We start from the raw sequence: 23,959 nt of genomic DNA, 5'->3' as shown, positions 1-23,959 counted from the left end.
GCGTGGGTGGTTTCGACAAGATTCAGCCCCTATTCATACAGCATAAAATTCCCTTCGTACAATCTCGGAAGTGTTTGCAGACAGAGTGATCAGTTCCGGTCTATTTCTCCTCGTTCTCCAGATCTAAAAGTGTGTGATTTTTATTTGTGCGGTAAACTGAAGGAAAAAGTGTACCGGACAAGTCATCACACATTGGAGGAACTGAAGTAAAACATTACGAATGAAATCAGAAACATTACAGTGCAGAACTCACTCGCGCCAGCCAGAATGTGATTACCTGTATGCCTGTATAACCCAGGAAGGACGACACTTCCAGCATCTTTTATAAGGTAAGATTTCATATAAGATTGTCCACAGGCTTAAAGCGGGGCGGTCGCACGTGACATAAGTTCGGCTGAGGCGGCTGTCGTAGCGCAGAATACAAACACCGTACGTTCGGTCTGCTTTTATAAGAGAGACCCTGTATAAAGAATGTTGGTATCTACCACAGATTAAAACGATTCAGTCTTCATATTAATGACATTTGTTTTCAACTTCAACTACATTAGTGCTGTCTTTGTGGTTTTAGTCGCCTTGTAACCATCGATGAACGGGTTAATACGTTAATTGGATTTACGTAAACCTTTTTCACAATTATATTTTTCGTCTGTTAGAGTATGGACACGTTATTAAACTTAGATGTCTATATCCCGATATAGATGTGAAATATACCTGTAAATAATAATAAATTAGAAACAGTAGGCTTCTTTAGGAAGATTGGCATTGAAATATTCAATCAACTCTATGGCACTCTATTAAAGAACGTTTAGTAATGAGTAACATTAGGAAATCAGCTATGCGTTTGTGATTAGGAGACAATATAGATGTCATTTTTCTACTGTACGTGTCACAGTTCGTCATTTTCAAAGTATTTTCGGCGTCATTAGTTTCATCAAAATCGGAGTGTGCACTTTGGTTAGTGCTCCTTGTTAGTACACATTACTGGAGCACGGCATTGCCTAGGCAGTGGAACGTTGATAATGGGAGTGTCCACAGTGTTGTGGTAAAGTTTCACCCCTTAATCCTTAAGAATAATTACATTCAGTACATGTCACGAGTTTTATAAATTTGATAAAAGTTTGACATTTATTTTACGGATTTGTAATGTTGGGGATGGTTACTGTTTCAAGAAGAAATACCACCAGGCAAACATCCTTTACTAACACAAATCAGAAATGAAAAAGGAAGAGGTCCAACCGTTCGAATAATAAAGATATCGGTCATAGAAAGGGAAGGGCGCGCGAAGGAAGTGAAAATTACACTCCTTAGGTCTCACAAAATTAATACAACCGGAGTAAGAAGAGAATAAGAGTTGACCAAGGGAGGTCGGTTAGGAAAGGTGAATGCAAGAAGCGTGGTTCAAGTAAGGAACATCAGATGTAACTCAGGACCCTGTGGTCGTCAACCCACTCCTTCATGCACCTCTTTGTTATCACTTATTATAAAATGCAGGGGATATCGTAGATACATTGTGTGCCTCCAACCAAAAGGGGAAATTGTATGAATAGTACAGTATGCAACAAAACAATTAGTACTGAAATTACAAGCATGCTCTGAACATCAGGATACGTCATTATAACACGTATCTGACTACGTCGGTACAGCATGTGTTTTACCGAGCGAGTTGGCCGTGCGGTTAGGGTTCGAACCCCACTGTCGGCAGCCTTGAAGATGGTTTCGCGTGTTTTCCCATGTTCGCAAAAGGCAAATGCCGGGGCTGTACTTTAATTAAGGCCACGCCCGCTTCCTTCCCACTCCTAGGCCTTTCCTATCCCATCGTCGCCATAAGACCAATCTGTGTCAGTGTGACGTAAAGCAGATTGTTAAAAAAACAGCATGTGTACAAAAAGGAGACCATCGCGTATTACGCATTGTTCGGTCCTGTGCATTGTCGATGAACACAGACCGCCGCAAATACAAAAAAAATGACTATCTTCTCTCGTAATTTGGGCATATTACTAGGTGGTTCATCTGACCGGAAAACTTCTTTTTCTGCTTGCCCCGATTATATAGTACTTGTGTCCTTGCGGCAACTTGTGTTCGACAATCTACAGGACCGTTATGAACAAAGCGTGAGATGTGAGGATGAACAATTTGAACAGATGCTGTACCGACACAGTCAGATACGTGTTGTCGTCGTCACCTTGCATGTTAGAATGACGCATCTCGATGTTCAAAGCATGTTGGTAATTCCAGTACTGTTTCTTCCGCCGCATACTGTAGGCCTATAAGGCATATTGATTAATGATTTATAATTAAAAAGTATGGTTTCTTCCAACGATACAACACACCCATTTTTGAAATATTTGAACGATTTTGAATGATGCACTTCATTTACCCGGAATAAATCCAGAAGACTAGTATGCCTAGTATTTTGGGAAATGAAAGCCGTAATTTAGAAAATACATGATATAAAAGAGATTTTTCGGATAATACAGTACAAAGCAGTGGACAAGACTAACACAATAAGCGCTTAAAGCTGATGAATGCGTACCCGCAGTTTTTACTACAAGCAGGACCTTAATAATAATAATAATAATAATAATAATAATAATAATAATAATAATAATAATAACAATAATAATAATACATGGCCGACGAACAGAGATTCCCTGAGTCTATATTGTGGACCAGTAGTCAGCTGTAATAGCAATAACCAATAAAATAGTGGAGATGAAATGAATAGCTGATCCTGTGATGACCTTTGCTGCTACATCGGTCTGTTTTTCGATGGAACAAAGCTCCCTTCTTCTAGGAAGTTCTAATTCTCACAGAACGACCCCACTTAAGAGAAATTAAAAGCGTGCATCCCTTTATTCACCCTCATTCAGAACTTTAAACATGGAACCAAATTATTAGCTTCTGAAAGACGGCAAGGAGCACAAACGGACAGAGAGAAGGCAAAAACTTGGGACAAGGCGCTTTTCCTAATAATTTGGCGAGGGTAAATATGTCTCGTACTTCTCCAGTGACACAGAGTTACTTTCAAGTGTTTCAGTCTACTTCCTAGAAGCGTTCTGAAAGAGATAGCTGGTAATTAAGTTTTCTGTATAAATTAGACAAACTCCATAAAGATTTCTAGTAAGAACAGTCCCAGTAGCTCGAAATTAAAATCTTCTTCCATACGTGAAGAAGAAGGCTTTCTGTGAACGCAGCTTAAAGTATGGTCCAAGAAAAAGCGAGATGAAGCTCTGCAGCATTAGAAGCGCGGCAGCTTAGAAGACTTCCCAGTTTAAATATTAAGCACTTACTCACTTACGTATTCGCATGTATTCACTTGTTATAATCACTGTTGTAAGGTTCCAAGTTTTTAAAAACATCGGAACATATTATTATTATTATTATTATTATTATTATTATTATTATTATTATTATTATTATTATTATTATTATTATTATATATTTTTTGCTAGTGGCTTTACGTCGCACCGACACAGATAGGCCTTTTGGCGACGATGGAAGAGGAAACGCCTAGGAGTTGTGGGGAAACGGCTGTGGCTTTAATTAAGGTACAGCCCCAGCATTTGCCTGGTGTGAAAATGGGAAACCACGGAAAACCATCTTCAGGGCTGCCAACAGTGGGATTCGAACCCACGATCTCCCGGATGCAAGCTCACAGCCGCGCGCCTCTACGCGCACGGTCAACTCGCCCGGTATATTATTATTATTATTATTATTATTATTATTATTATTATTATTATTATTATTATTATTATTATTATTATTATTATTATTATATTGCTCCATGAAATAGCTTCTTAAAGTAATGAGATTAGCACCCAATGTTAGTAAGGTACCTTCTGACTGGATGAAAGCAGTAATTGCACCTATCTCTAAACAAGGGAACAGGAAGGATTGCAAAAATAATCGAGGTATTACTTTGAACAGTATATCAGGCAAGGTGTTCACTGGCATTTTAGGAGGGGCGTTGTGATCAGTGCTTGAGAGTAAGCTGGATGAAAACCAGTGTGGTTTCAGACCACAGAGTGGCTGTCAAGATCAGATTTTCAGTATGCACTAGGTAGCTGAAAAATACTACGAGAAGAATAGACAGATATGTTTCGTAGATCTGCAGAAGGTAGGGCCTATATGACATATTACCGAGGGAAAAGATGTTAGCCGTACTATCGGATTAAAAGTATTAAATGCATTTATGTTGATAATTGGGCTGCAGTGAGAATTGAAGGTAGAATGAGGTCTTGCTTCAAAGTATTTAGAGGGGTTAGACAAGTCTGCAATCTTCCACCTTTGTTGTTCATAGGTTACATGGATTACCTACTGAAGGATATAAAGTGGCAGGGAGGGATTTAGTTCGGTGAAAATATAGTAGGTAAGCAGTTTGGCCTATGCCGACGCTTCGTCCTAAGAGCAGATTGTACTGAAAGCCTGTAGTCTTAATATCTTGGCGCGTGAAAACAGATGCAATTAGAATAATATGGAAGTTAGACTTTTCAAGACTAAAGTTTTGTCAGTAGATAAGGAACCTATGAGAACTGAATGTCAAGTATTCAGGATGTGTATTCTCCCAGAATGGTAGTATAGTGAGCGAGATTGGCGCACTAACTACTTTCATGGTTTTAGGGGACGCCGAGGTGCCGGAATTTAGTCCCGCAGGAGTTCTTTTAAGTGCCAGTAAATCTACCGACACGAGAGCGACGTATCCGAATACCTTCAAATAAGTTACCATCGGACAGAGACAGGTTTGAACCTGACAAGCTGGGGTCAGAAGGCCAGCGCCTCAACCGTCTGAGCCACTCAGGCCGACAGTTGCGATCAACAGTATTCAGTAAGAAGAATGTCACCTCCCGGACCAAACTATCTTTACACTGGTCTGTTCTAAGACCAACTTTTCTTTACGGGAGTGAAAATTGGCTGGACTCAGAATATCTTTCACAAGTTCGAAGTAACTGAAAGCAGCGAGAAAGATCGCTGGTACAAAGAGGTGGGGACAATGGCAGGAGTGTACTCGGATTGAGGAGATGAAGGCAGGAGGAGAATATGTTACCTAGGAGAATAATGGACTTGGACATGGAGTGTAAGAGAAGTAGAGAGAGAGACCAAGACGACGATGATCAGACTCAGTTTCTAATGATATAAAGATAAGAGGTATAAAACTAAATGAAATCACAGAGCTATTTACAAATAGAGGATTGTGGCGATGTTTGGTAAATTCATAGAGGCTTGCAGACTGAACGCTGAAAGGTATAACAGTCTATAATGAATGTAGCCTATGTCGTTATTCTTATCATAATTAGTATCATCATTATTATTACCGGGCGAGTTGGCCGTGTGGTTAGAGGCGCTCGGCTGTGAGCTTATATTCGGGAGATAGTGGTTTCGAATCCCACTATCGGCAGCCCTGAAGATGGTTTTCCGTGGTTTTCCATTTTAACGCCAGGTACCATCATTAAGGCCACGGCCGCTTCCTTCCAACTCCTACGCCTTTCCTATCCTATCGTCGCCATAAGACCTATCTGTGTCGGTGCGACGTAAATCCACAAGCAAAAATAAACAAACAAATTGTGTCCGACTCGTTGGCTGAATGGTCAGCGTACTGGCCTTCGGTTCGGAGGGTCCTGGGTTCGATTCCGGCCGGGTCGGGGAATTTAATCGCTTCTGATTGATTCTTCAGGCTCGGGGACTGGGTATATGTGTCCGTCCTAACACTCTCTTCATCATATTCAGACAACATGCCACACTACCAACCACCACAGAAACGCGCAATAGTGCTTACATCTCGCCATATAGGGTTGACGTCAGGAAGGGCATCTGTCCGTAAAACAGGGCCAAATCCACGTGTTCGACGCAGTTCACACCGGCGACCCTACAGGTGTGGGTAAAAGCGGTTGGAAGAGAAGAAGACTGTTTACAAATTGTATTAGGTTAAAGCAAAAATATACCTTATTCTTATAAATTTAATTGTTTTAAAAAATGAAGTTTTCAGTGATGTTTACGAAATAAAATTGTGAAATTGTCAAATGAGGGGGTTTAAAGGAAAGTGACCGGTGGCACACTAGACAGTAAAAAGTAATACACAAGACCTTTACTGACACGCTAGTCGTTGAAGGCTTGCCATCCCTGTCCTATAGTTTATACCTGACTGCAAATCCCACAGTGTTTCTTAAATATATGAGTTTTTTTTAAGTCTGCCAAATTTTAGCCCAAAATATGAAAACTGTGCCGCAATAAACATTTTTCATCCAACATATAAAAAATTATTTGTCAATAACTTTACAACCAATAAACTAATCTACCTCCAATTTTGTATGGGGCCTCGTAATTCAAATTTGGTTATGATAAGTGGTAAATTGTAGAAGTGTGAAATTTCAGTCATGACTCCCCTTAAGATAGACAAGATGAATGATGTGTTGTTAAAGATGTAGTTATATGCAGTGTAACGGTTCAAATCCCGTTACAAGGTGATATCTGTATATTTATTATTATTATTATTATTATTATTATTATTATTATTATTATTATTATTATTATTTCATCTGTGTTATTATTACTATGTCCTATTATTATTATTATTTTATCTGTGTGATTACCATTATTGCATTATTATGATTATTCAATTCAATTCTGCAATGCTTGTCGCTTGCGTGATTGTAGTTAAATGTATGTATATATACGTGTGTGTAGATTAACACTAAAAACATGTACAGTAAGAGTTGCTGTGTATCAGATGTCGATGTAGTGTGTGCAATAACTTGTGACATTGTAACATTGTGCAATATTGCTGGAGTAACTGCCAAGTCATCGCTACGGCATCGTGCTTATTTAGCGGTGAGCTCACGTTCTTGGAGAAACCTACTAGGGTGCCGCGGGCGATTTCACCATAGTGTGAAACATTTGTCCCGAAGTGGGAGTAGATCATAGTTATTTCTAGAGATTGCGTAGGTGTGTCAACTGTCTATATAAGCTGGGTGTATCTTGTAGCGTCAGTCATTATTCAATTGGAAGCAGAGGCCACTGTTGGTCGGAGAGTGAACGAGATGGAAAGGCCTCAGTCAGTCATTAATCAAACGGAAGGTGAAGAGAGAAGAAGTAAAGTGGAAGGTGAACAGTGATGGAGTCAAGTGGAAGGTGAGACCTCAGTCGGTCAATTCAGTTAGAGGGATACACTCACCATGAAGGCATACAGGACAGACTTACAAAGAAGTCCTCTTCCTCTCGATGGAGAAGTAGCAGTCACATGGATACTTAGTTGTCGGTGAGACAAAAAGGATACACCATCAAATTAGGCTTGGTACATCTACAATAAACTCCATATCAAAGGAATACGTCGTAATTACACTCAAAGTGTTGAAGGCACAGTCAAGTGAACCAGTGAGAGATAAATTTCGTGCATAATTGTTTAATGTCCGGTCAAGAAGAATTCAAACTCATGCCTCGTTTCTTTCAGTTGCAACGTCATAATTTTATATTCTCATCCGTTTTAATCGCAGCAGTTCTCACTATTTTTATTGAAATTATTTCAAGAATATATTTTGTTCTATCAAATTAATTATTCGTTTTATTTAAAGAGTAAAGTTTCTTAACCTCAAGTTTAATGGGGAAACCGAACGCCAATCTCCTTTTCCCAGAACTTATATGGTATGTTGTCAAAAGTAAGCTTATTACCTCACACCCTAGAGATAGTCAAGAGTCTCATTCTATTATTGCTGCACTGATTTGTAGCTGGCGCCCTTCAAATAACGCATGTGTAAGTAAGCAGGTAAGAACTAAGTGTGAGTACAAGGCCCGACGATTGTGTATTTTATTTAATGAATATTAATTTTCATTTTTTTCTATTTAAATGCAGTTTTATATATGTTCAAAAGTTAGTGAAGGAGTTAGGAACATACTACAGCAGCTACCCTCCATTGCAGGTGTGCATGAAAAGAGCTGGGATTCGGGCAACACCAAAACAAAAGGTTTTTCGTTTCTTTTGCTAATGGTTTAACGTCGCACTAACTCACATAGAACTTCAACGACAATAGAAGAGGAAAGGGCAATTACAAGGAAGGAAGTGGACATGGCCTTAATTAAGGCACATCCCGAGCATTTGCCTGGTGTAAAATTGGGAAATCATGGAGAATCATTCTCAGGGCTGCCCATGCTGGGTTTCGAGCCCACCATTTCTCTCATTCAAGATTACAGCTACGTGGTCCGTGTCTGCTAGCCATCTAAGGGCATAAGGTGAATTATTATTATTATTATTATTATTATTATTATTATTATTATTATTATTATTATTATTATTATCATCTAGCTTGGAACATCTGCCGCATATATTTACTAAAAGTTTTAATACGTCTTATTTCAGTACGGTATTAATAGGAAAAACGTACAGTGCGAAGAATGTTGAAGTGTTTCTTGACTGTTTGAGGACCAAGATAGCGTGAGTTTCTGCCTCATGAACTTACAATTTGTGTACAGTTAGAAATGTGTGCTAGTTCTGTATATGTACTGCTAGGTGAGCAACGTAAAGCCTGATAAACGTATCAGCAAGTCTGAGCAACAGAAATGCCGCGCTCTCCAAGAACAGCTGGTTTTGTGCCGTGACGAACTTGAAACGTCCAGCTCACTATGCCATCCATTCAACACTTGAAAAATTGCGCGGCTCTTTTCGTACAGAGCGCAACATGTACCACACCAGGGCAACGCGATGGGCGCGATAAGCCAACTGGTTTTGGAAGAGCCGCATTTTAGTGGTTGTGATCGTGCTTTGCCAGTTTTTTGCCTCAAAATGCCACAATTGTGTTTGGGGGCCGAGGAAGATGAACAAATTAAGTAGTTAGTAGGAAGTCATGCATTTTTTAGGGCCATGAAGGATCCGAGGACCGGGCGAGTTGGCTATGCGGTTAGAGGTGCGCGGCTGTGAGCTTGCATCCGGGAGACAGTGTGTTCGAATCCCACTGTTTGCAGCCCTAGAGGTGATTTTCCGTGGTTTCCCATTTTCACACCAGGCAAATGCTGGGGCTGTACCTTAATTAAGGCCATGGCCGCTTCCTTCCAACTCCCAGGCCTTTCCTATCCCATCGTCGCCATAAGACCTATCCGTGTCGGTGCGACGTAAAGCCACTAGCAATAAAAGAAAAGGATCCGAGGTTCGCAAATTCGGTTAAAAATATGTAGCTTGGACAGAAATTGGGAAAATGGACAAGAAGTACATATTCTGTATACGAGTTGATAACATTTATCTAATGTGATTTTGACTGTACGTACTATGAATCTTTTGGAAAAACATGAACATTTTCAACAAATGGAAAGGGGTTCTTTTGGTTTATTGTCAACTTACCTCAATCTCAGTTGCGATAATCAGTTGTTAGGTCCAAAAATCGAAACAAACTCCTTCGTAAATGTACATTAACATTACGTAGATAATACTTCTTTTAAGAGTACGTGTCGACTTTTCTGTACATAATTTATATAAGGAGATATATAGTACTGAAGTTTGTGTATTTTTTACGTTCTAAAATTTTGGACTTTAAAATTTCTACTGCTTGAAAAAATTCTGCAATAAAACATTACATAAGCAGGTGTATTTTTTTTACGTTTTTATGTTTCTTAATATAGCTGTGATACATATACTATACAAATTTTGTTACATTTGGCAGAATGTTATGGGAGAAAAATGGGATTTAATTGTAAAACTACAATTGAAAAAACAAAGCATTATTACAGTGATGAATTGTTTGAATTCAGCGGAATAACTTCGTGACAAGAAGAAAGGAAACTCAATCCTTTAAATTTCAGTCAAAACAAAATTCAGCAAAATGACCAAAATATCAAGAAGTAAATATCAATTTTTATCTCCGGAGTGTCGCCTTAAGAGTAGCTTTAGAATTTAGATCCGCTTGGGGAATGGTAATGGAGTATCCAACTTCTTCACGGCAGAACATAAGAGGATACTGCGAAGTGTTATTAGCACGGTGAGTTTCATTGATTCACACCAACTTCGTGTCTCTGCTCTTAAGAAAGAAGTCCCGCTTTTTAAACTCCGGCCCCACAATCACCAAAGCTGAAGGTGCGGTTTAAGTTCAGCTGGTGGTTGTCGGTCCGCATGAATCACAACTTGAATCTCCTGGCAGTGTTAATCCCCACAAAGTTACCTTTGATTTCACGTAACTAAAGAGTCAATATTGCTCTCTACTTACAGATAACTAAGGACTGGATGGTCCATGGCGTGGGTTTAGTTACGTTTTAGTTCGTTAACTATGGGCACTGGTTGAGCGGCCAGGTAAGTGGTCTTGACAGTCCGGATAGCAGTGATTTTGGACTAGGACATATTACGAGTAATGGCCCTCCTTGTGCTCAGAAGGCTTGGACTACACAACCAAACAGTGGTCCCAAAACTGTTACAGGAGAGATTGTCTTTTTTTTTCCTTTACGTCGCACTGACACAGATATGTATTATGACGACGATGGTATAGGAAAGGCCTAGGAATGGGAAGGAAGCGGCCGTGGCCTTAATTAAGGTACAGCCCCAGCATTTTCCTGGTGTGAAAATGGGAAACCACGGAAAACCATCTTCAGGGCTGCTGACAGTGGGATTCGAACCCACTATCTCACGATTACTGGATACCGGCCGCACTTAAGCGACTGCAGCTATCGAGTTCGGTGGAGAGATTCTCACTGGGACTATGTCTGTGTAGCGTAGCATCCTTCTTCGCGGATTTTTTACCGAATACGCTCAGAACGTTTTTAGATACCCTCGGACCAATGGAGTGACGGAATCCCTCTTCCACCTGACAGGTGGGCGATTCATTGGAAAAGAACTTGGCGAACGAAGTGGAATTCGATGGGGTGCAATCACTTATGGAAGGAAGAATGTAGAACTAAGAGTCAGTAGAAAGGATGCCTCTGGATGTGTTAGGAGTTAATGATATTCGTGTAAGGGAAGATACTGAAGTAGAGATCGAATATTATAACGTGTTGGTAACAGGCAGAGAGGGGGGTAGAACTTTTCATCGGAAGCACCACAGCATACAACATAGTTTCCATTAGGCACATAAGTGAGCGAATGATGTGGTAATATTTAGCAATATTGGAGAAGGTTGGACGAGGTTGTCTCTCACAGTATTCAACATGTGAGGGTGCAAGTAACGACGAGGCCGACAAGCTTTGTGGAGCACTGAATATCATGGTCGGGTCGACAGCAAGGATGCAATGGCATTAACAGGAGATTTCAATGCGAGAATTGGAAATAGAACGGAAGGACATTAGACGGTGACGGGTAAATGAGGGAAAGGCATATAAGCTAATAGGAATGGGAAGCGTTTACTAGACTTTTGTGCTGGTATAGAATTAGCAGTTACGAATTCATTCTTCAGTCATAAACCTATTCACCGCTACACTTGGTAGAGTAGAGGCACCAGATCCACAATAAACTATAAACTAATTAACCCCATGGCACTACACCCTGAAGGACCTTGGCCTAAAAAGCGACCACTGCTCAACCCGAAGGCCTGCAGATTGCGAGGTGTCGTATGGTCAGCATGACGAATCCTCTCGGCAGTTACTCTTGGCTTTCTAGACCGGGGCAGCTATCTGACCGTCAGATAGCTCCTTAATTGTAATCACGTAGGCAGAGTGAATTTCAAACTAGCCCTCAGATAAAGGTAAAATTCCTTGACCTGGCCGGGAATCAAACCCGGTGTCTCCGGGTAAGTGGCAGGCACGCTACCACTAAACCAGGGGGCGGGCATAATAGACTATACCACAACCGAATTTGAATTCAAGAAATCGTTTGGGATTGTGCGGTTTTCCCGAGAATTTTTCCATGATACAGTATATCTAAGATGAACTAAGTATCACTTCTGCTCAGAAAGAGAAAATGAAATCTGTCTGCAGACGAATAAGGGCAGAGAATCTCTAGGGCGACGAAATTAGACAGAAGTACTTGAATATGGTTAGTGAGAAGTTCCACATCCGGGATCTATAAAGGGAATTGATGGCAGACAGGAATTTCGTAGTAGAATCGGCAAGGGACTGCCTAGAAACAACTGTGTTCAAAGATAGGATAAAGCTAACATCTTGGCGATATGATGAATTCAGGGCAGCTTGTAAACTTTAAAAAGAAGGAATATCAAAAGTTGCTCGAAGCGAAATCTGATGCAGATAGGGAATCGTACTCAGATGAAAGAAACAAAGCGAAGCAAAAAATTGTAGGGTCCAAGAAATAATCGTGGAAGATTTTGGTAATAACCTCGAGAGGTGGTCAAGTTGTATAGAAGGCTTTCTGGACAGTAATAAAAAAATCTTAGAAAGGGAAGGAAAAACGAAATTATTATAGAGTAAATCAAGTGAACTTGCTTGGTATATTGACGGTGAAATACCTCGATAGCAGTTGTAATCCTTCCTGTTCCCTTGTTTATAGATAGGTACAATTACTGCTTTCGTCCAATCAGAAGGTAGATCCCTTGGAATCACTGGACAGATGAAAGGAATATTCTAAAAATCTTCACAAAGTAAAAGTATTTTTCTACAGAAGACACGAACAGTCTGGTTCATGAGGAGGGAGGAATGATGGAGGTGAAATTACGTCTGAGGAAGTGGAAAGGATGCTAAATAGACTCCATTATCATAAATTATCAGGAATAGATGAAATTAGGTCTGAACTGTTGAAATGTAGGAGGATGGCAAGGATGTAAAACTGTTATTGGTTTTACATCACACTGACTAATTTTACGATTTTCAGAGATGCTGAGGCGCCAGAATTGTACCCCCGGGAGTTTTTCTACGTGCTGGTAAAACTAATTACACGGGTTCTGACGTATTTGAGCATCTTCAAATACCACCGGACTGAGCAAGGATCGAACATGTCAACTTTGACCCCGAAAGCCAGCGCCTTAACCGTTTGAACCATTCAACCTGGCAAGGCAGAGATGAAATGGCTTTGTACAGTAATAGGATTAGCGTGGATGATTAATTAGGTAGGCCTACCTTGAAATTGGACGAAAGCAGTAATTGTACCTATCTATAAGCAAGGGAACAAGAAGGATTGCAACTACTATCGAGGTATTTCACCGTCAGTATACCAAGCAAGGCGTTCACGGGCATTTCGGAAAGGAGGGAGTGATTAATAGTTGAAAGTATGTTGGTTGAAATAACGTGTGTTTTAAGATCACAAAGGGGCTGTCAGGACCAGATTTTCAGTATGCATCAAGTATTCGAAATGTACTATAAGTGAAACGGACTGTTACGTTTATGTTTCGTATATCAAGGGAAGTCATATGACAGAGTACCGAGCGAAAAGATGTTTTTGTTGACATTTTGTTCGCTGTAAAAATTTGGTTGAGGGCAGTTGCAGATGTTAGACAAGGCTGTAATATTTCACATTTGTTGTCGTTATTTTATATGAATCGTTAACTAAGAGGATTGATTCAGTCAGGTGGAAATGCAGTAAGAAGTTTGTCCTATTCGGACGAATTGGTCTTTATAGCAGACTGTGCTGAAAGCCAGCTATATATTATTTTGGAACTTGGAAATAGTGGAAATAAGAGCAGTGAGTATGATATAATCATGAGCATTTCGAAGACTCAAGTGGTATCAGCAGGGAAGAAGGATAGGTCGAAAATACAAAAGTGGAACAGGTAGAATATTTTAAGTATTAGGGTTGCGTATTCGAATTTGTGACACTTGCATATAAAGACACTTGCACGGAGATGGAATGTGTTGACATTTTCACGGAACGCCAAACATTTCAGGAAATTACTAAGCACCGTGACTCAGACCGCAGCGCGTCGGCCTCTCACCGCTGGATATCGTGGTTCAAATCCCGGTCACCCCATGTGAGATTTGTGCTGGACAATGCGGAGGCGGGACAGGTTTTTCTCCGGGCACTCCGGTTTTCCCTGTCATCTCTCATTCCAGCAACACTCTCCATTATCATTTCATATCATTTATCACTCATTAATAAATCACCTTGGGAGTGGCGACCCCATTGTAATAACAGCCTATATTTATGTTTCATTCATTACATCCCTGACCCGGTCAAAGACTGGAAAACAGGTTGTAGGTTTTCATTTTCATTTTAAATAAGCATGAGTAGTTCTGAATGACATTTGCACGGAGGCTCAAGGAGAGTTCGAATGTAGAAACAGGGTAGTAAAAGGCCCACACGGTAAAAAAAGGTTGATAGATAACTGAATAGATAGATAGACAGAATTCATTGCTTCAGTTGATACCTGGTTACAACTACAGTAGCTTTCCATCTTGAACTGGTGATAATTGTTCTGGAGCTATGAAGTTCACCAAGACCAAGTGGTATCGGCAGGGAAAATGGATAGGTCGGAAATACAAAAATGGAACAGGTAGAATATATTGTGGATTTTCAACGGATATCGGTACATTGTGGACTATATCAATGAAGTTCAAATGACTTGTTGGCGGTGCGTAAATTTCAATAAAAGTAAATGTAAAGGAGGAATAACAAGAAAAAATAATATAGTTTTAGGCGAGGCAAGTCGTGTTTGCATTCCGGATGAAGCGGCGAATGATGTGAGAAAAAAATGTAGTAAATGCCCAAAAAAACCGTGCGAGGGAAAGAGTATATAATTTGAATAATTTACACCAAAGATGTAGGCCAGCTCTACAATCGAGGATATAAGAAGTTACGGGTCCATTAACACCAGACAAATGAAAATCGAATATCACTCCATGCAAGTTTCACCATCTTACTTCTGACTCACCAAGTACTGTTAGTTAGAGCGAATGTCACTCCGTGCAAGTGTTTAAACCCAGCCTGTTCTCCCTCGAAAGTACTCTAGTAAATAAGTGAAACTGTATGAAGCTGAAGCGAAGCTAATACAGTGATCTAGCAGCTGCGATCAACGGTATTCTCTACGAATGAAGTCAGCTCCCGGACGAAACTCTCTTTACCACTCGTCTGTTTTCAGACAGGTTTGGTTTTACGGGAGTGAAATCTTGGTAGACTCTGGATATGTTATTCAAAAGTTAATAGTAACAGACATAAAAGAAACGAGAATGATGCTGGTGCAAACAAGTAAGAACAATGGCAGGAGGGTACTCGGAATGAGCTAAATTAGAAATGAACAAGATGGATGATGAAGCTGTGCGCATTAAACGGTTTCGATAGTGAGGTGTTTAAGGTGAAGGAGGATAGATTACCTAGAAGAATAATACACTCGGTCGTGGAGGGCAAGAGAAGTAGTGGGAGACAAAGGTGACGATACTTAAATGCGGCTTTCAGCGATTTCGATATAAATGGAATGGAACTAATTGAGGTTGCAGATAGATATTTGTGGAGATGTGTAGTTAATTCCCAGAGGCTTGCAGACAGAGCACTGCATTCTATAATGAACTGGAATTGGAAAAGTGGCCACCGTGTACCTTAGTTACCACATGGCTCTTAGAGCTGAATTTGTAGAAATCATGCATATCTACTTACAATCTTGTCAAGACAAGACCAAGTCACCTCCGTACAGGCAATGAAGGCCTTTGGAGGAGTGGAAGGTAAAGGCTTCCACCCTTGTTAACCGCGGCACGTGATGGGGTAGAGTGCTTAGCTCTACGCCCGGCCGCCTTTGCCCCCGGGAATTAACCTGGTAATCTTTTTTGGTGTAGGCTGAGTGAACCTCAGGGCCATATGCACCTCCGGAAGTGGAAATCTCATTTCTTAAATTTTACGGCTTTCTGACGGGGATTCGAACCCACGTCCTTCCGAGCGAACCGAGCACGCCCTTACCGCCTCGGCTAGGCAGCCCCTCTTACAATCTTGTCAGGAGTGGGAATTTGACCCACATATCCTCTCACTTGTGTCTAGAAGGTGAACTACAGGCCGTTAAGCCAATGTCAAATTTGTGACGAAGTAGAGAATCTAACTCACGCCAACTGGGCGAAATATAAACCTCTAGACTATGCTTCGGCTACATATACAACCAAATTTGGTTCAGTACTATTATTTATAATCACTGGAAAGGAATAAATTGGGTTTTGATAGTAAAAATGTGCTTCTTGTTTAACGTCGCACTAACACGTCGAAGACCGGGCGAGTTGGCCGTGCGCGTAGAGGCGCGCGGCTGTGAGCTTGCATCCGGGAGATAGTAGGTTCGAATCCCACTATCGGCAGCCCTGAAGATGGTTTTCCGTGGTTTCCCATTTTCACACCAGGCAAATGCTGGGGCTGTACCTTAATTAAGGCCACGGCCGCTTCCTTCCAACTCCTAGGCCTTTCCACTCCCATCGTCGCCATAAGACCTATCTATGTCGGTGCGACGTAAAACCTCTAGCAAACACGTCGAAGGTTTACGGCGAGATTCGAACCCACTAACTCCCGAATGCAAGTTCGCAGCTGTGCGATCCTAACCGCATGGACAACTTGCTCGGTGAGAAATTATGTTGCTTATTTTTGTTAAAATATTTGGAATTCTCCCAACTGGATCGATGGAAGGAAAAGTTATCGATTAGTGGTGGAAGACTGGGAAACAACGTGAATCTAGTATGTATGATTTAATAACGACATTTGAGATATGAAATAGCCTATAAACTTGAGATTTTTCAACTCTACATACATAAAATCCAGGCAACGTAGATGATTATTGGTACTAAATTAGTAGGATGATGGAATCGTAATGTCAAATATGGAGACGTATACTGTAGGCACAGACGATAATAACTTAGCCAGAAGACCTATGGATAAAGAAATAAGAGCAGGTGAGAAGACGATGGTGAGATTGTTGATGAAGGACGAGACGTCACGTTACGCCGCTCTTGTAAATGAAGCTAGGAGATCATTAATTCTTCGCTCAGCCATGGACACTTCCAAAACTGCACATTGAAAACGTGTGTAAGTTGTTTGTGTTGTTGGTGTTGTTTGTGATAATTATGTTGATGAGGTCCGAAACAACAACAACAAAAACAACATCAACAATGGCGAATGCTTTAAAGATTGTTTATGCTGATGGTTCGAAAGAAAATAAAAATATGATTTATTTATTTATTTATTTATTTATTTATTTATTTATTTATTTTATTTATTTATTTATTTATTTATTTATTTATTTATTTATTTATTTATTTATTTATTTATTTATTTATTTATTTATTTATTTATTTTGATTGGCTTTTCTTTCTCTGATTTTCTCACACCCATGTCTGGTCACGGATGTGAACTATGTTGCACATGTGAACTTGGCCCTGATTTACGGCCAGATGCCCTTCCTAACGTCAACCACATGTGGAGTGTTACATTCGCTGTTGCATGTTTCTGTGGTGGTTGGTAATGTATTACGCTGCGTATATATGAAGACGGGTGTATCGAGACTAACACAAACCACCAATCTCCGAGTCAGAGGAGTTAATCAGACGAGGTTAAAATTCTCGACCTTGTCGGAAGGTGAATCTGAGACCGTATGGACTGAAGTGTCCAACGTTTACCTTTCAGCCAAGGAGCCGTACGGTTTATTTACTGACTGGCTGACGGATTTATTTATTTATTTATTTATTTATTTATTTATTTATTTATTTATTTATTTATTTATTTATTTATTTATTTATTTATTTATTTATTTATTTATTTATTTATTTATTTATTTATTTATTTCAGTCTAAAGAACTTAGCAATGAGATAAAAATTATTTACTTTTTCGTTTTATGCCCCACTAACCACTTTTACGGCTACCGCAGAGGCCGATGTGCTGGAATTTTGTCTTGCATATTTTCGTTTTAAGCTCCGGTAAATACGCCGACATGAGGATGTCGTATTCGAGAACCTTCAAAACAAATCAGACTAAGTCGGGATTGAACCTGCCAACCTGAGCTCTGAAGGTCAGTGCTCTAGCATACGAGCTACTCAGTCCAGCTAACGCTACCTTTCCCATGTGACAAGGCTGAACGCAGTCCAACGCCCACCAACAAACCAGGTTGAAATCCTTCCCCTCTCACATGTATAGTATTGGTAATATAGCCTTGGATTTCCCTCTCGCTCAATTATTTATATTCTACTAAAGTATCTCTCTAAAGACTAACAGCATTTACCTTCGAAACTCTAGACCATCACTGTTATGATCTCATTCACTAGCGATAATAACACTCCAGCAACGGAAAAGCAATAACGGAGTGCCTATATCTCGCATCCTAAAACTATCAGATACATGTATTAATTAAAACATCTGTGAAAAGCAGTAAGGATCTTGCGAGTAAAGATCCCACTCCACTGGGAATGGAAATTCATTACGCGCAATAATTGTGTTCCATAATTATTGCTGTACCAGAAAATGAATTGTTTATGCGTTAGTTAATATCACTCTCAATACTCGTGCGGCGATCGGGAACAACCTAGGTGCTACATATGGTGAAAAGAGGCTTATAGCATTGCCTTTTTACAAAATTAAACCTTCGATATTTATGGGTTCCGAGCAGCTTGCGTGGCAGTCGCGAGAAGGGTTGGTCTCGTATGAGCAAGAATTGTAAAATTATACATGACTTACAGAAACAGAGGAAATTCTACCTCCAGTTGTTCCTCTGGGATTAATCGATCCTGATAAACAGATGCGTTGTGTGCTTTATGCCACTGTTGTCCAATTAGGGAAGCACCAATGTTTGCTACATCTTCAGTCAGTGAAACCGATCAAAAGCACTCCATGGTTTGTCACAGAATAATTTATGCAATAAATACAGGGATCAGGCATATGTGAAAGGTATTTTTAAAATGTTGACGAGTTCAAAGCGACCCGTGTCCAACAATACGTATTCTAGAATTCTTTGTCGCATTTAATGTTTAATAATATCAAGAAAGTATAAATAAATTCGCTATTGGCATATTTTGATGACTATTTTTACTGTAATTTCGTGCAGAGGTATGTTAGTCAGTGCAGTTCATATACGAAGACTGTGAAGTTTTAGTAACATTAATAACATATTGGATGAATTACCTAGTAATTATACTATAAATGAGTACAGTAGTAGTACACGGAAGTGGCATTAGAAATACAAAGTTTGTGGAAACTTCATCTGTAATCATTCTTTCAATAGTTGTATCCTGTTCTGAAGTAAATCGCAACATTCTGTACTGCATACATCCACTTATACAGGGCTCGAAAAGACTGTTTTCCTGAATATCTACCGCATTGTGAGGAAGTTCATACGTACGAGTTCTCCTTTTCATCAGACGTCTCCCAGCATGACGATTAAGTTATTAGTGGGAGATAATAGTTTAAAAGTGAATCAAGTCCGAACTCAAGTTCATGTATGTATAAAATGTACTGTATTTCATGTATTGTACCTGTACATTTACTTCTAAATTATTAATGTGTGTTGTGCGAAACCATGCTACGGCCGCGTTATTGCAGAAAAATTGATCTATGTAATAATAATAATAATAATAATAATAATAATAATAATAATAATAATAATAATAATAAGAGAAGTCAATGATGCATGTGATCGTAAATATGAAAAGTCGAAGTTGAGGATGAAAACAGGGTAAAATTTCGAAAGACATTTTGCTTTCTTTGAAGGGGTATTTTCCTTATCTTTTATCATAAGCTAGCAGTGCAGATTGTGGAAAACAGATATGCTATTTTCAGACAATTTGGAGTACCTGGTGTATACTGTAATAGCCTTCTAGGTATCTAAACAATTTCTCATTTATCTGGAAGAAGTCCAGATTTCGTTCTGTTTACTAGGAAAAAGACTATGATAAAAAAAATTGTTTATGCAGAGATTCCGATGATGATGATCATGAAAATACAGTAGCTTCAACATTAGTCACAATTGAACAAGTGTTTCAAATCTATCTGTAATAAACAATTGAATTATCTGATAAATATCATTGTTAGTCTCTTTCATAGCTCTCCTCGCCTTAATTCCACATAAAAGGTAAGTTTTGAGCTCAATCTGAAATTCATCTTCAAATAGTAACTTATGTATCACAAAGTTGGAGAGGAGGTTATATACAGTAATTTATTATGTAATGGTTTGTGAAGTGATACAGAAATCAAGCTGAAATTCATTGCGTAAAGCCAGGAAGCGCAAACTAAATGATTGTACCTTTTTTGGTTTCTGTATAATATATATTCAGCCGGCCCCATAGTGTAGGGGTAGCGTGCCTGCCTCTTACCCGGAGGCCCCGGGTTCGATTTCCGGCCAGGTCAGGGATTTTTACCTGGACCTGAGGGCTGGTTCGAGGTCCACTCAGCCTACGTGATTAGAATTTAGGAGCTATCTGACGGTGAGATAGCGGCCCCAGTCTCGAAAGCCAAGAATAACGGTCGAGAGGATTCGTGGTTCTGACCACACGACACCTCGTAATCTGCAGGCCTTCGGGCTGAGCAGCGGTCGCTTGGTAGGCCAAGGCCCTTCAAGGGCTGTAGTGCCATTGAGGGGGGTATAATATATATTCACACATCAGTTTAAGTAAAAATTGGAAAACATATCATTGCTATAAAACACAACGTTCCGTACTCGGATATTTAAATTCATATATCACCGAAAACTTTTATTATACCACCGAAACAAGGAAAACAGTTGTAGGCAAGTAAAGTAGAACTTTCGTTTGGATTAAAATATTACTAGGAAACTTGGAAGACATCACTGAAAGAAAATCAGTATGCCAGCGTAGGAAAACCGTTTTTTTTCAAGATTTGTTGGGAACGAGTAAGTAAGCGATAAATTTATTATTATTATACTTTCATAGCGTTTATCAATAGTTTTGAACAGGTGTCAGGTCCCGTACAAGGATAACGTTAACTTATCGAAAGCTTCGAATATGAAGTAAAGTACGTTCATCGCCAAGAAGGTACTGAAGAAGGGGGGTACTTAGAAGGATATACTCAGTATATATTCGTTTCTCAGGTGAACGAGTCTCTGATTTTACAGTCCAATGGCCATCAATGAAGTCGACGAACACTTTAGGAAGAAATTAAATAAATAAATAAATAAATAAATAAATAAATAAATAAATAAATAAATAAATTGCTTGGAACAGATTAGTCTCATAATAGTGCTAATTTAATGTGAAAATGAACATTTCTAATGAATAGTTTAAAAACCAGGCGAGTTCGCCGTGCGCGTAGAGGCGCGCGGCTGTGAGCTTGCATCCGGGAGATAGTAGGTTCGAATCCCACTATCGGCAGCCCTGAAAATGGTTTTCCGTGGTTTCCCATTTTCACACCAGGCAAATGCTGGGGCTGTACCTTAATTAAGGCCACGGCCACTTCCTTCCAACTCCTAGGCCTTTCCTATCCCATCGTCGCCATAAGACCTATCTGTGTCGGTGCGACGTAAAGCCCCTAGCAAAAAAAAATAGTTTAAAACATCTGTTACCTAATTTTTACGGTATCGTTTTCAGAAAACTACACCACTGTTATTGATTTTACCAACGGGAACATTCGTAGATGACCCAAGAGAAAGATCTCATGCCAATTTGCTAATAGGTAAGGAAGGTACGTATCCTACGAAGGACCTAAAAGTGTTCAATAAATCCTTGCTTTTCGCGATATGTTGGACTACTTTCCTGTGAGAGCATAATTACATTACAAATTAACTGAATCAATGAGAATTGATCACAGTAAGTGCATCCTGTAACTTCGTGTGCAGTGAGAAATTGTTGCCCAGCAGCTACCTGAAGAGTACCCATTACAGAACATATTAATGCTATTGGTTTTTACGTCCCACTAACTACTTTTTTGACAGTTTTTGGAGACGCCGAGGTGCCAGAATGTTTTCCCCCAGGAGTTCTTTTACGAGCTAGTAATCTACTGATACGAGACTGGCGTATTTGAACACCTTCAAATACCACCGGAGTGAGCCAGGATCGAACATGCCAATTTAGGGTCAGAAGGGCAGTACCTCAATCGTCTGAGCCATACAGCTCGACCATTACAAAAGAAACTTGACCCTATACAAACACAGTGTTGGCTACTTCAAGCGAAGTAATCTCTTAATCTGAATTAACATTTTTTTTATATCCCGGAAAAATTGTTTCTTTAAACACCCTAACTATTTAATTACAGTATTGTTTTATTGCTCATACTTTTATTCATCGCTGCTGAAAGCAGGATACATGATTATAATTATCAGTACTATTTATTCATTTCATGACGTCACACAGAAAGCTTACGTTTATAACACTAAAATTATTAAGAAACTAGCTTGGATAATCCTAACATTAAATCCTACAATCTGCATAAATTAACACACAACGCAAAATAAACAAATCCCTGCCACATCGCTTCGTGTCATTCAAATAAAACATTGTACACCCTCAAATGATATCAGACAATATCACTACCGATTCTCAAATGTTGTCATCCCTGAAAATGGTTATTTCCAATCAGTCGTACCATCGTCTCATTTCCATCGCTTCAAAAATGAATTCAAGTCTCTACTAAAACGAGTCTTCCAAATAATGAAATCTAATTCCGAACATTTTACTAAAAATGACAAATTTCAGTTGCAGTTAGTTTCTTTCTAGTAGCGAGCATAATCGACTACCTAACAGCTGGCTGGAGTAACGGGAACGCGAGCCTCTCTTCGTTATCTCGAGACGAAATACATGTTATTAGTATTTTATCCTGGGTCAAAATGAAAGGAAAAACAAACCTTGCCTCGCTGGCAATTCACATGAAATATAATTCTTGATCCACATATATTGCGCGAATAGGTTTACTTTAAGACGTCGCTCAAATATTCTTATCCATGAATGTCCTACGGTTTCACGTGGAAACCTAATTATGGACTGACCCTATTCCCATCGCAATAAATCACACAAAAATAACTCCTCGGGTTTACTACACTGAACATCCCGGCATCAACACTACAGGATTTCAACAAACCTGATCCACAATCATTCCTTCCTTTCCCTTTTCGCAAGACTTGAAACACTCGCTAACACAAATTCTTGACACGACAATGATACGGAATATCTCTCTTGGGTGACCCCACAATGCTGTTACATAAAACAATCTGTGACAACTAACCATCTCTCCCCGCATATTTGAGCTAATGTTTCAAACCGAAACTCACAACTTGACTTCCAAACATTTTACCGTTATTTTCCTCTCATCAATTCTACACAGATATCAACAGACTTCGGAATAGCAAGCGGTCTCGCCTCGTAACTTTCCTTTAATAAAATTTTACATCACTTAACACAACGGTATGACATTATGCCAACTCTAACTGAATAACCACGGATTTCGCTTACACTAATTTCATCTTTGCACTGAGCAGAATATTATGATAAATTAATGTCTTTGAAAAACCACAAATATACAAAATAAACGTACGAAAATGATGCTTTGCTTTAGACATTATATTCGTTTAGATAGATAGATAGATTCATTTATCATCAACAGGTTATTTTTCCAATTAAAGATGATTCGATAAAATATAATATACCAAAATACACCTTAAATATAAAAAACTAATTTCCTAAATTAATAATAATAATGTTATTGGCTATACGTCACACTAATTACACTTTTACGGTTTTCGGAGACGCCGAGAAGCCGGAATTTTGTCCCGCAGGAGTTCATTTACCTGCCTGTATCTACCGACAAGAGACTGACGTATATAAAATAATAACCAGGTTCAAACTAAATCTAGAGACCATTATATTGAACCCATGACCTTTCCTCCAGAAGGGTTCAGTAAATGAATATTTACAACACCTTAAATTAAATAAATAAATAAATAAAATAATAAAAATAAAAATAAATCTCCTTAAATAATTGACATTATTAAACTACATCTAGTAACATTTACATATTTACGAGTACATATTTCACAGATAGGGTCTTACATTCATGTGGTCATTAGGGCACGTCTGATTTTAGATGGGGGTGAGTGAAAAAGGTCCACTGATTCACCCACCTCATTCACTCAACCATCAAATAACTACTCTACAACATTTCACACGCTAGTTTCGCCATTTGTCATATTCCTCTGACATTTTCACGAAATAAAGGGT

The sequence above is a fragment of the Anabrus simplex genome, chromosome 2, assembly GCF_040414725.1.
Source record: "Anabrus simplex isolate iqAnaSimp1 chromosome 2, ASM4041472v1, whole genome shotgun sequence".
Lineage (NCBI taxonomy): Eukaryota > Metazoa > Arthropoda > Insecta > Orthoptera > Tettigoniidae > Anabrus > Anabrus simplex.
The sequence above is the reverse complement of the archived record's forward strand: the minus strand, read 5'-3'. Positions refer to the sequence as shown.